Source organism: Nanorana parkeri, unplaced genomic scaffold, assembly GCF_000935625.1.
Source record: "Nanorana parkeri isolate BGI_ZX_2015 unplaced genomic scaffold, ASM93562v1 scaffold310, whole genome shotgun sequence".
Taxonomy (NCBI): domain Eukaryota; kingdom Metazoa; phylum Chordata; class Amphibia; order Anura; family Dicroglossidae; genus Nanorana; species Nanorana parkeri.
This window is the reverse complement of record NW_017306578.1, coordinates 673,293-686,493: the sequence shown is the minus strand read 5'-3', so window position 1 is coordinate 686,493 and position 13,201 is coordinate 673,293. Positions and strand designations below refer to the sequence as shown.

The 13,201-nt window shown below is 40.1% G+C and overlaps 1 protein-coding gene across 1 annotated transcript in view; it reads right to left on the bottom strand.

The window, feature by feature from the left end:
- Positions 1–13,201, bottom strand: part of LOC108788185 (neuronal acetylcholine receptor subunit alpha-7-like) — a 128,777-nt gene that overhangs the window by 114,952 nt on the left and 624 nt on the right. The gene's annotated exons all lie outside the window — the stretch shown is intronic.

Here is a 13,201-nt window from a genome sequence, read left to right as displayed (position 1 = left end):
TCTTACTACTACTTTAGTAAACCAACACCAGTATTTGTTCCTTTCAGTTTAGCATTTTTTTGGGGGTTTTTAAGCTTCCTGCCCAGCGTATGGCTGGTCACATGCCATTTGCAGGGCACTAGCACCCATAGATGGCGCTGTGCAATATACAAACTTTTCTAAATAAACCCATTGGTGTGATTTTCAATGCATTAACCAAGGCAAATAGCATCATTAAGTAAGGTTCCTAGGTTAGAAGTGCACCAAAGATCGCAAAGTGTTCAGGATAGTAGGGATGGATAGCATATTTTCTTTTAAACCTTCAACATGATACATCTATTACATAACTTAGGAGCATATTTATAATGCAGTAAATTCGCTGCACTGCAATTACTTTTGCACAATATTCTAATTATTCGAGTTTCACCTATATATCTTCCTGGTGAACGTGTTTTAACATATAAATGTATATTCAGTGTCAGTGAATGGTATAGAAGCCTTAATAATAGCATTTGTGGCTTTGGATTTCAGATAGTTTTTCTGTAAAAGTATGAAAGTAGCATACTAAATTTGCTGTCAGAATATGATGTGCTAAAGTGCACCAATTGCAGAGAAACAGCATCATTTAATGTGGGGGGGAATAAGGGATCCCAACAGGTACTGGACAGATGTGATTAATTATTATTACCATCATATAATCCAAGCCACTATTATAAGATGTGTAATCATAACTAGACATGTGCACCAGCAAAAAAATTGTTTAGTTTAGTTTTGTTTTTAAAAAAAAAAAAAAATTTGTTTAGTTTAGTTTCGGTTTGAAAAAAAAAAATTTGTTTAGTTTAGTTTCGTTTTTCGGGTCCGAAATTAAATTAGTTTCGGACGAAATTCGTTAGCGGTAGTCCTGCCGAAATTCGTTTATGAAAAAAACCCAAAAACTTTACTCTCCCATGGCTGGACTTGAACCAGCAAACTTCACAATGGCATTAATGACCTTAAGGGTCTGGTATGGATTTTGGGGGGAACCCCACGCACTTTTTTTGTGTTATAAGGAGGGGGGGCCCTCCTAACATTCCTACCAGACCTAAAGGGTCTGGTATGAATTGGGGAGTAACCTCACGCTTTTTTTTTTCATCTTCTGCAGACTGTAAAAATTCATACCAGACCCTTTAGGTCTGGTATGGATGTTAGGAGAATGCCAATTCAAAAGCAAAGGAAAAAAAAAAAACTTTAAAAATTAGTTGACTTGGCTGGGATTTGAACCTGGGACATTAGCAATGGGAATCCTGTGCTCTAACCTCTACACTATAGCCTCTGTACTTTAGGCATAGATGTGTTGTAGAGGTAAAATGGTGTAATTTTTTTTCCTAATGTGATTTTGCTGCAACGAAATTCGTCCAATAACGAATTTTGGGAAATCAGGAATTTCGGATTCGTTTGCATTCGTCTTAGCTGTAATTCGGAATTCGGATGCATCCGAATCTCCGAATTTCCGAAAATTCGTCCGAAACGAATTTCAGAACGAACCGAATTGCACATGTCTAATCATAACTGGAGTAATAAAAGAAAGAAATAGGAACCCAGCTACCATACTAATGCAATTTGTTAGCACAGTAAAAATTTACGCTGTATCTGAGCAATACATATCTATTGAAGCCATAAAAATAAGGAGAGCCACAAAAAGAAATATACTTTTTTGAAGTGTGTGTTCTGAGGAGAACATATGATATTCCAGGTCACTGAGGATTTAAATTATCATACAAAAGCACCGGGCCGCATGCTGGTTTGTGACCTTAGTGACCTCCTGCCTTCAGTTCTGGAATACACTATTGCTTTTATGAATGTGAAACTGAAATTAATAATAAGGTTTCTTCAGTCCCACCACCACCACCTTCCTAACATGTATACACAAAAACAGACATGCATACAAAAAAATAGCAGGCAGCATCTAAATGTACATCCACAGGCTTTCCCAATTACAGCTTATCGAGCTGGACTGTGCATAAGGAAATCTCCCAGCATTGGTTTTCTAAAGAAGTGGTTCTCAATCGAGAACAGGAACCAGCAAAATCTTCCATGCCCCAACGGTAACAAAGAAAAGTTTATACTCATAGAATACTCATTGCGAGAATACTCAAATGCCCAATTACTGGCTAAACAAATCTATATGGTGTAATTCAAATTATTCAGATTATGTTGTTGCACACGATATGGAAAGCTGCATATATGAGACAGTGGTTTGGAGCGTGTGGGATTACGTGGAGATTAGGGAGATGGCTCAGCACTGGGAGAGAAATGCTACGTTCACACAATTTTTTCACACTATTCTGCTGAAGAAAGATGCTGGTCACTGATAGGGGAAATAAAAAACAGTTGTGTTCTATGTGTCTCATTCACAACACAATGTTGGTGTGATGTGTGTTGTGGTGTGGATAAATGCATTCATGCTGCATTTTCGCACAGCGCACTGGATGGCAATGTAGGTCACCACACCACAATGCAGCACACTGAGACCCGGAGACCCGAAAAGAGTGTACACTTTGTAAATGCTCAATAACATAAGGAAAAAAGTAAATCCCACTCAAACTCACTCAGAGACAAGCCCACACACTAAAAGTAAACATTTTAGCATGAGGGCTAGTGTGAAGATAGCCTGATGGAGGAACAGAAGAGGGGGCAGAATGAGAATAGGGTACGAGCAAAAGTAATAGGCCCACTGGCAGGAATATAGTTGCTAATGGGCAAGAAGGTGAAGAATGGAGGGACTGAGAGACAGCAGCAGTGCAGGGCAGTATCTCCTGAGAAGACGGTGGAGTGAATAGAGAGAGAAACAAGCAGTTGAAAAGCAGAATGTACAGAATAGGACTGAGGCAAAATGGCAGCCCAGGACAGAATGAAAAGAGAGCAGATATACAGCAGAAAGTATAGAATGGAGGGACTGAGGAGAGACAGCAGTACAGATCAGAATGGAGATAGAGAAGGGAACAGATGAGCAGTAGAAGGTACAGAATTAGGAGGGACTGGAGAACCAGCAATGCAGGGCAGAGCTTCCAGCACAGACAATTGAACAGGGGGTAAGGAGGTACTGGGGTGACATAGCAGTGCAGGGCAGAATAAATCCGGGTATGCATGGTTCTATTTTTTTCATTCAACCCACGGGCTGAATGAACAAATCCCCCGCTGTTTCCTTTGGATCCTGACAGTGGCCGGCGGCTGATTGGCTGCCAGCTCTATTCATCTGAGAATTTTCCAACCAGCTCCTTCGATTAGCTGATCAAGGGATGCCAGGCAGAAGGGTGCACGCAGCAAATTTTGGCCAGTTCATCAAGAAATCTGAAGTGTGTATACCCAGTTTATGAGCAGTCTATGCAGAGCTGGAGGTTATGTGTACCTGCTTTGTAGTTGCTGACGGCCATGGCTTAACAGCTACTGCTGTGGCGGCTGTCAAGCTCTGACCCAGCAGGAAGGAGACTGTGGACTAGCAGTTGGCTGCGGTCAAGTGGTTGAGAAACACTGTTCTAAAGGACACTCCAAAGGACTGTGTTCTAGTCTAAGGTCTCATATTTGGGAGTGGGTGGTAATAATGAAATTTAATTTGTAATTCTAGTTCCCCATTAAAAGTATCTATAGCCCAAATGTTTTACTTACAAACCTCTGCAAGTTTATTTTTCTCTTCTCTTCACTTAATTCTTATTTCTCTTCACTTACTGTCCTAGTGATGCAAATGAGGAGAAATCTCTACAGGGGGAGGGTAAATACTCTCTTAGACAGTTGTTACCGGAATAGGTGTCACCATTGGAAGAACTTCCATCAAGTCTGGTTTTTATCGGGGGTTTTGTATTAACAGTTATGAATTCTGCTAAAAGTAAAACTCGATAACATTGTCAGAAATGAGGAGAAATGAAGGCCTCAGACAGCAATATAATCTTGAAAGGGGATCTAACTTCCCCCAATGTATCTTTCTATACATTAAAAAATATACAGTATATGTGTATATATACACACTCATATATATTATGCTGGCATACACTAAGATGCAGTGGCGGAGCTAAGGAACAAAGGGCCCTGGTGCAAGATTTTTTTTTGGGCCCCCCCCCAAAAAAAAAAACCACAAACACAGCGTTCTCCTTCCGCAGGGCTCGGCCGGCTGTCACTTTCTCTCCTCCGCACTGGGAGACGGAGCAGCGTCCCATGGGGGAAAAATAAAGCATGGATGCACCGCAGTATCAGCAGAAAAATTGCACTTTCGGCATTATGCCAAAAGTGCCATTTTCGGCCAATATGTTTTGGTGGCCGATATATCGGTGCAGCCCTAATATTTACAGCAATGCAGAATGGCACAGGCTATAGAGGACTACACATCCCAGAAATACTTTATATAACAATAGCATTTCTGTATAAAGTACTGCTGAGATTTGTAGTCCTCAGCAGGCGATTGCTTGTAAGTCATACAGCAATCGCCTGCTGTTATAAGAGGTACCAAGAGCAGCCGTGTTCTTGTTTTAACCACTTCTGTGGGCCACCGTCTATAGACTGGGCCCCCCCAGAGCCTGAGGCCCCGGGCGCCCGCACCGCCCGCACCGGCGGTAGTTCCGCCACTGCTAAGATGACCAAAGGTCACATATATTCTTTGTAACACCACTAACTCCACACAAGTATCTCTGGCTACATATCTACTTTACTCAGCTGGAAATGCTAGCAAATGCCCAGGTCATGTTAAAGGAGAACTATGAGGTGAGTGCTTTTCACTCACCTCATAGTTCTAGCCGACCTGTGACAATGAGACTTTCAGAGGTCGGCTCAGTAGATCGGGAGGTGAGCGAACACATACCAACGTTCGCTCACCTCTCGATCCTGTCACAGCTCTCTGCCGTGACAGGGGAGGGGCTGGATTCCCCCCTACCCGCTCCGATTCGCCAGCGCTGACTGGCAGAATGGACGGGGAGGGGGCGGGTACAGCTGGCTCTGCCTCTAGATAGGCAGAGCCAGCTGTCAGTCACGCAGCTGGGCGGATCCCGGCACAATTGTCGGGATCCGCTTCAGCTGCGGCGTCTCAGCATACCCCCATAGTTCTCCTTTAAGTGTATTTCTGTAGACTTTGAAATCCAAAGGTTAAATATAATTGTAGCTTATTTGGCAGAAAAGCTGATTTAAAATCAACCAACCCCCAGGATCCTGCTGCCATTGTTTATAGCCTCAGATTACATATAAGATGACATATTGCCCCAGATTCCATATAGTGACTGGTGCCTGCCCTGATTCTGCAGTTGACAAATGGAAGGGGGTCTGTGTCAGACTGGCTCACAGTGAATAACCTCAAGCCTGACACAAGATCCTACTCCTACTCCCATTGCCCAACTGCACAGTTGGGGCAGGCAATACTGAGAAGATACATAGGAGGACACTTGATGGCACAGTGGTGATGGGATCATACAGGCTGAATGCTTGCCAAACAGCTTGTTAGTAGAAGTGCACCGAAATGGAACTTTCAGACCGAAACTAAAAATAAAAAATGTGCCAGGCCGAAACCAAAATATTTTAAAAATTATTTTTTGATGTTTCTGCGACTGAAATTTTGCTGCATCCCTATTTTTTAGCAATGAAAAAAAAGTAATCTGATATTCAATCCTTGGCCCTAAATATATGTCTAAAGGTACAATTATCATTGAAACTTATTAAAAGATACTGGGGGAATTTATCAAAGCAATTACGACAGTTTTAGCCTCTTAGATCATTTTTTTATGTGCAAATCTGTCTTTTAACATGTGCCCCTGTTTTCACCTGAGCTTGCACTACTTTTCCAACTGCACGTGTTTTGCCCAAAGCTTGCATTACTTTTCCAACTGCACATGTTTTTTGCACATGTTTTGCACCTGTTTTCTTCAGAGCTTGCAATACATTTTCAATTGCATCTTTTTTGCACCTGTTTTTATCTGCACTTGTTCTAGGGCTGTATGAAACTGGAGCATCACCTAAGAAAACAGTCACAACTTAAGAAGTCCCCGTGACCACTTCTTCAAGATGCGACAGTTAAGCTTTTTGCCTGAAGTTAGAAGTCTTTTTTCCTGGAGTGTATGAAACCTCATTTATCAACAACATTACACTAGCTTGATAAATCAGGTGCAAATATATTCCGTGCAAGTTCAAACACTCGCAATTGCTATGATAAATTCCCCCCAACATGTCTAATGAAGATGACATTTATTATCAAGGCTTAGACTGCATTGATAAATAAGGTGCAAATAACGTGGAAAATTTGTCACCTAAAGAAAAGTGGAGCAACTCCCTTGATAAATTCCCCCCACTGTATGTCGAAGATTGGGGTCAGCCAGCCATGAATTAGCTTACCAAATATTTTAAAGTCCCGTTCCAGGCAAATTATGTAAACAAAGGAAAGGAGAAGACTTGGGACCTGAGTGTCATGTGACTGCAGCTTTAGGTGAGTAAAAAGGGCATTTTGATGTTTTTTATATTCTACCAATGTGTTATGTTTGTCCCAGAGACAGACTTTAATGTTCATTTTGTAATATTATTGCGCATACTTACAAAGTATTATTTTTTTTGCCACCATATTTAATTACTTTGTCTGAGGAGAATTCTACAACTGAGAGTAGAAATATGATTTACTAAAGGAGCTGAGAATCTTCATTCAATAAATAGAGTTAAAGTGCACATGTGTCCAGACTATGGACATTAAACTATTTTCATATTCTTAACAACCAGTAAACAAGCTTTGAAACAAACCATGAGTGACCTCCTGAAGTTATTCATTCTCAAAGATCCTCAAAGAGCACAACAGCTAAGAAAAAAAAAGCTAAGATTTTAATTCCTCTGTCGTGAAAATGAAATTTCTCCACAATGCAGAGATGAATGGGGGCTTGTTTTTTTATTATGATCTTACTGCTTCTTTAGAGTATGTAAATACTTTAGTGTACATGGTCTGGGAGCAGGTTCACTTTAATATTCACTTCAATTATCCTTTCATGTGAAAAGCAAATTCCATGATTGGGTATTCAAAGCGAAAGTCATTTGCAATTCACATGATTGGATAATTAAAGTGAATATTCACTTGATTTACTGAAGACTCTCAACTTCTTTAGCAAATCCGCTTCCATGTGTTGAGAAAACCAATGATTTTTAACAGGTACTGTATCAACTGCCTGACCTTGTGCTGATAACACATTTTCTTTCCTGATTCTGGAGTGTGCATAGCAGCAGGACCTTTTCCTGTAATGAAGCAGCGTGAGGTGGTCGTGTCAGGTGGCATCTCATTAGGGGGTGCCAGGTGTGGGGGAGGGAGTGGCCAAAGCTTCCCAGGTTGCTAAGAGTTCTTAGCAACCTGTGATGCTCTGTCTGGCTTCCCGCCCAGCTCACTGACAGTTGGTAGGGAGCTGAGTGGAGTACCTGGCAACCAGTAATGTCAGTGAGCTGGTCGAGACCAAACAGAGAGCCGCTGACAGTATTGTTCTAACAAAGCTAGCCGTCCAACCACATCAGCAGCAAAGCACCCCCCAGCACTATCAGCAGCAAATGCCACCCCCCCCCAGCACTATCAGCATCACCCGCCACTTCACATCTCCCACACTCTACTGCCTCAGGCAGCATATAGGGTAGGAATGGCCCTGCATTGCGATACCAAATAAAAGCTCCCCATACTTATATACATTTCTGGTTACTAAGGGGCTCTGTGTAATATTGCTATGCACATTTAGGAGCCAGGAGTTATTAGTATAAGACTCAGCAGTTCACAGGCCAGCAACTGTCAGACGTCAAGGCACCTTTTAGCTGTGATTCTCCGCTTCATAGTCTTTGTCAGAGACAGTATGCAAGCTAAATCGGTAGATAAATATAATTCCTTAATGAGTAGGTTTTGCATATGTAATCATAAGAGACTGACTGTCCAAATATTTGCATAAGCCCAGTTGTGGCTGCTTCTCTTTGAGGAACAAAATGGCACATTTGACACATTTTACTGAATACGTTTCCACTGTATATCTACAGTAAATGTCTTCTATACATAGATGGATGAGATGCATCTATGGTGAACACTATTTTTTTTAAACTTTGGGGCTGATTTACTAAAGGAATAGAGACTATCCACATAGCAAAGTAAATGTTTACTTATTGAGTGAGACAAAGCTGTGTTTACTTTAATTACACAATCATACAGTGGATATAAAAAAGTATACACACCCCTGTAAAAATGTCAGGTTTTTGAGATGTAAACAAATCAGACAAAGATAAATAATTTCTGATTTTTTTTCCACCTTTAGTGTGACCTATGATCTGTACAATTCAATAAAAAAATGATATTGTTTAATGGAAAAAAAAAAATACAAAAATAAAGTGCATAAGTGTATACACCCTCTTGTAATTAGGGATGTGGCTGTGCTCAGAATGAACCAATCACATTCAAACTAATGTTTTTGGGGATTTTTCAGCTTGTAAATTTTTATTAAGAAACAATCGTCAACAGTAACATAGTAATAGAGAGACAATAAATGCTGAAATCAATATGTTATGTGACATACTAATCAGTTACAAGAGAAACCATATGCAGGAAAAGTGGAAGTCACGTGGCGACCCACTGAAGACGGGGTCAGGACCCACTTTTGGGTCACGACCCACCAGTTGAGAACCAAGGATTTAGAGTATTGGAACATGGCCATGAGAGACTTAAGTTGATCATGTGTCAGTTCCAAAACTGCAAAAGTGGACCATGTGTAAAAAAAACAATTGACTCAAACAAATGGTTAATAGTAGTCAGTACATGTTTGCCATCAATTAAAGTGAATATGAATAAGCCCATATAAAGCTCAGCTGATTTTTATGACATTTACTCAGTTGCCTCATACAGCAAAAGCCATGGTGCGGAATAGAGCCTACAAAGCATCAAATGGATCTCAATGTTGGAAGGTATCAGTCAGGAGAAGAGTTAAAAAAAATTCCAAGGCATTAAATATAACATGGTTGAAGTAGGTCATCAACAAGTGGAGAAAATATGACACAATATTGACATTACCAAGAACTGGACATTCCTCCATAATTGATGAAAACAAGAAGAAAACTGGTCTGGGAGGCTGCTAAGAGGCATAGAGCAACATTAAAGGAGCTGCAGGAATTTGTGGCAAGGTTCTGGTTGTCTACTACATGTGACAACAATCTCTCGTATTGTTCATATGTCTGGGCTGTGGGGTGGAAAGATGGAAGCCTTTTCTTTCTAAGAAAAACATCCAAGCATGACTACATTTGGCAAAAACCCTAGATCAAGTCTGACAAAAGCATGAGGGAAAATGTGTTATGGTCTGATGAAACCAAGATTACATTTTTTGAACACTGTGCAACATCAAAAGAACATCATACCCACAGTGAAACATGGTGGTGGCAGCATTTTGCTTTTGGGCTTTTTTTCTTCAGCTGAAACTAGGGCTTTAGTCAAGGTCTCCACCTTGGACTTATGAACATTTCCAAATACCAGTCAATTTTCACAATGCAAAACCTTTAGGCCTCTGTTAAAAAGATGAAGAGGAATTTCACCTATCAGCCCGACATTGACCCAAAGCATACCTACAAATCAACAAAACAATGGCTTAATCAAAGGAAGATCAAAGTTTTGGAATGGCCCAGCTAGAGCCCAGACCTGAATCCATTTGAAAATCTGTGGGGTGACAGATTTGGAGCACTTTTGCAAGGAAGAGTGGGCAAATATTCCCAGGGAAACATGTGCTATGCAGATAAACTCATTAAGTGCTTCAAAAAATTATTAGTTTAAGGTTGTGTATATTTATGCAACCATGTTATTGTAAATTTATTTGAAAATTCCATAGTTTTAAATTGAAATATACAGATTATAGGTTATATTAACCGACCTCCGGCCGGCCTTTGTAAGAATACAGCTGGCCGGGAGTTCCCTAGATCTGAGCGGGCGTATTTAAACGTCCCGCCAGGACCGCCCACCTGCGCGCACCGCGCTGCGCGAGCGGGAACCTGCCTAGATTTAAAAACAAGCAGTGATGCCTGTTGACATACAAGCAATCCGCCTGCTCTATTAGCTTGTATAAGCTGCTGGTTCGTGGCACTCCTCCTGCTGTCAAGCTGGTCCCGGGCTCCGCTGTGCCCAGTGCGAGCCCGGGACCAGCATAGTGGCACTGTCACAGGGGATCAGAGGGAGATCGGTACACGATCTCCCTCCGGTACCCTCTGCACTGTCAGAATGCGGAAGTGATGTATAGTACATCACTTCTGCATTCTTGTGTCACTCTCCAGCTTCAGACGCTGGAGAGAAGCTGATGAAGCAGAGCTTCTTTGGGGGGTCCTAGGCGACATTAGGGGTCTTGGAGACCCCTGATGTCTCCATAAAGAGGACCTGTCACATCTCTTTCCTATCACATAGGGGGGTTTCTTAGCCATAAAGTAATAAGCAATAAAGTTAGGTAAAAAAAAGAATAGGAAAAAAAGATTAAAGTTGCAAAAAAAAAGTTACACATAAAAAAGAATTTTAAAAAACACAATTTTTTTAAAAGTCCCCACGCATACATACACACATGCGTCAGGTGCGTATACGTGCAAAAACAGCGATTGCGCCCATTACTTCGCACATGTTACATATCGCGGTGAACGTCGCAGTGAGAGCAATAATTCTAGGGGCATTAATCACCAATAACACTAAACTAAAGAGCTGTAAAAGCTTTTAAAGCATCGCTTATGGTCAATTTTGGGTATGGTAGTTTTTTGCGATTTTGGCAGCTGTGCGCGCAATTTTAAAGCTTAACATGTTTGGTGTCTATTTACCTGACGTGACCCCGTCTTTTATATTTTACCAAAAAATTGGGTAATAATAATTGTTTCCTAACATAATGGGGGGAAAAAATATTTTTTTTCAAAATGTTCAATAATTTTTCCTTACTATAGTAAAAAAAATAAAACCCCCAGTGGTGAATAAATACCACCAAAAGAAAGCTCTACCTGTCCCCAAAAAATGGTATAAAATTCATTTCATGACTGCGTTGCTAGACGGAATAAATGTCAGTCAAAGTACCGCAGCGCTGAATACTGAAAAATGGCCTGGCCAGGAAGGGGGTAAAAGGTTAAAAAAAAAGATTTTTACATCTCAAAAATATGGCATTTTTAAAGGGGCGTGTAGACTTTTATATCCACCATATGCAAGGTGAACATTCCCATTGTTTTGTGAACAATCCCTATTACTATTAGTAAATTAACCCTATTGTCTCATATGAGTCATGTGCAGTCTATCTACTGAATTTTATACCCCATCATACATTTTCTTTTTGTCTTCTTGGACATACAATAAACTTTTAAAATTCTTCTTTGTGGTTTTTTGTGCTAAATAGTTTCTTATATTACTGGCAACAAGCAGAAGGTTTTACATGGATCATTATAAGACAGAAGTGGCATCTTCACACTAGGTACATGAGACTTCTAGTTTTCATGACTCAGTCCCAGTGTTACTCACTGCATTATACATTATACACTGAGTGGCCAGATTATTATGACCACCTGACGTTTGTAGGCAAATTAGCTATAATTAGCTATAATTTCGCGCTGAAGTTGCTAGAGGGCCAGACCATTATAAATAGGGAAACAGGTTGTTTACCACGACAGTAGAAGTGTTTTTTTTCTGAAGATATGGGTAAACAAAGCGATTTAACAGCCTTTGAACGTGGGATGATTGTTGGCGCTCGGAGCCATGGAGCGAGTATCAGCAAAACAGCAGAATTTGTTAAATGTTCATAAGCAGCTGTTGTTAAAGTGTTTAAAGACTGTACTGTCAGCCGAAAATCTGGGTCTGAACGTGCGAATTGTGGCCGTCAGCGACTAGTCAATGTTAGGGAAGAACGGAGAGTGGCAAGACTGGTACAAGACAACAGAAGGGCAACAGTGCAGTGTCAGATTCCTCGCATCACCTTTCAACATCTCGTGCAGTCACGAGGCGGCCCAACAAAGTCATCTCGTGGAGTCATCTCGTGGCCCAACGAAGTACTGATGGGGTGTTCATAATAATCTGGCCACTCAGTGTATAAATGCATTATACATCGACAAAAAAGAGAGAAAAATGTATATAAAGCGGGGGCAAAATGCAACGCCAGATACTAATTAATAGAATTGCTGCTTTTGTAGCAATTTTTCACATATGCATGTTATATTTTAAACTGTTTGTTTGCTATGTAAAACTTCCCCTTTATCCATGCAAATCTTATTTGTAGCCTCTCCCCCATTATTAAATTGTGCATTGACCATAAACTATTTTTAAGGACCTTTATTGTGAAAATGATTGCATTTTGATAACTGAATGGGGTAATACATGTAATAATAGTAGATTCAGTATATATTTCACCTGCCTCCAAGCTGTACATTAAACATGTCAGTGACAGGTATTTGGACAAACTTTAACACTACCAGAGGTTGATTGAGAGGTGCAGCAGGTATTTTTATAACACTTTTTTTTAACTCTGTGGTGTGAATGTACCAAAACAGGTGCAGACATAATCTGGAGCAGCTATACATGGTAACCAACCAGCTTTTATCTTCAGTTTCTTCAGTTACACTTTAAAATGAAAGCTGGTTGCTATGCGCAGCGGCTCCAGATTCTGTCTGCTCCAATCTTAATAAATCCCCATCTATGAATTCAAATAAATTGTTGCAAATAACCCTAGCAGTGTTATAGTTTGACCCAACCCCGGTCACTGACACTTCATCTGGACAGCTTGATTTGCATATTAATTAGAAAATAATGGCAAATGCATGTGAATGCAAAATAAATAAAAATAATGTAAAATAATTAATATAAGAAATGCTATCAATTCACATATTAACCCCACGCAACCATAAAAAATTAAGTATTTGTTGCAGTAGTGGAATATAACTGCAAACCTTTAACCCAAAGGCTCAACCATAAACCATAAGGTCATTTGAAAAGTGGTTTAAAAAAATAAAATAAAAGAGTTAATATAATAAATGCTATCAGTGCACATCTTAACCCCACACAACTGTAAAAAGTAAAGTATGTATTGCAATAGTAATAAATAGCTGCAAGCCTTTAACACAATGGATCAACCATAAGCCATATGGTCATTTAAAAAGAGGTTTAAAAATAATATAAAAGAATGGATATTAAAGATGCTATCAATACACATGCTAACACCACACAACTATAAAAATAAATTAATTGTTGCAATAGTAGTAAATAGCTGCAAGCCTTTAACTC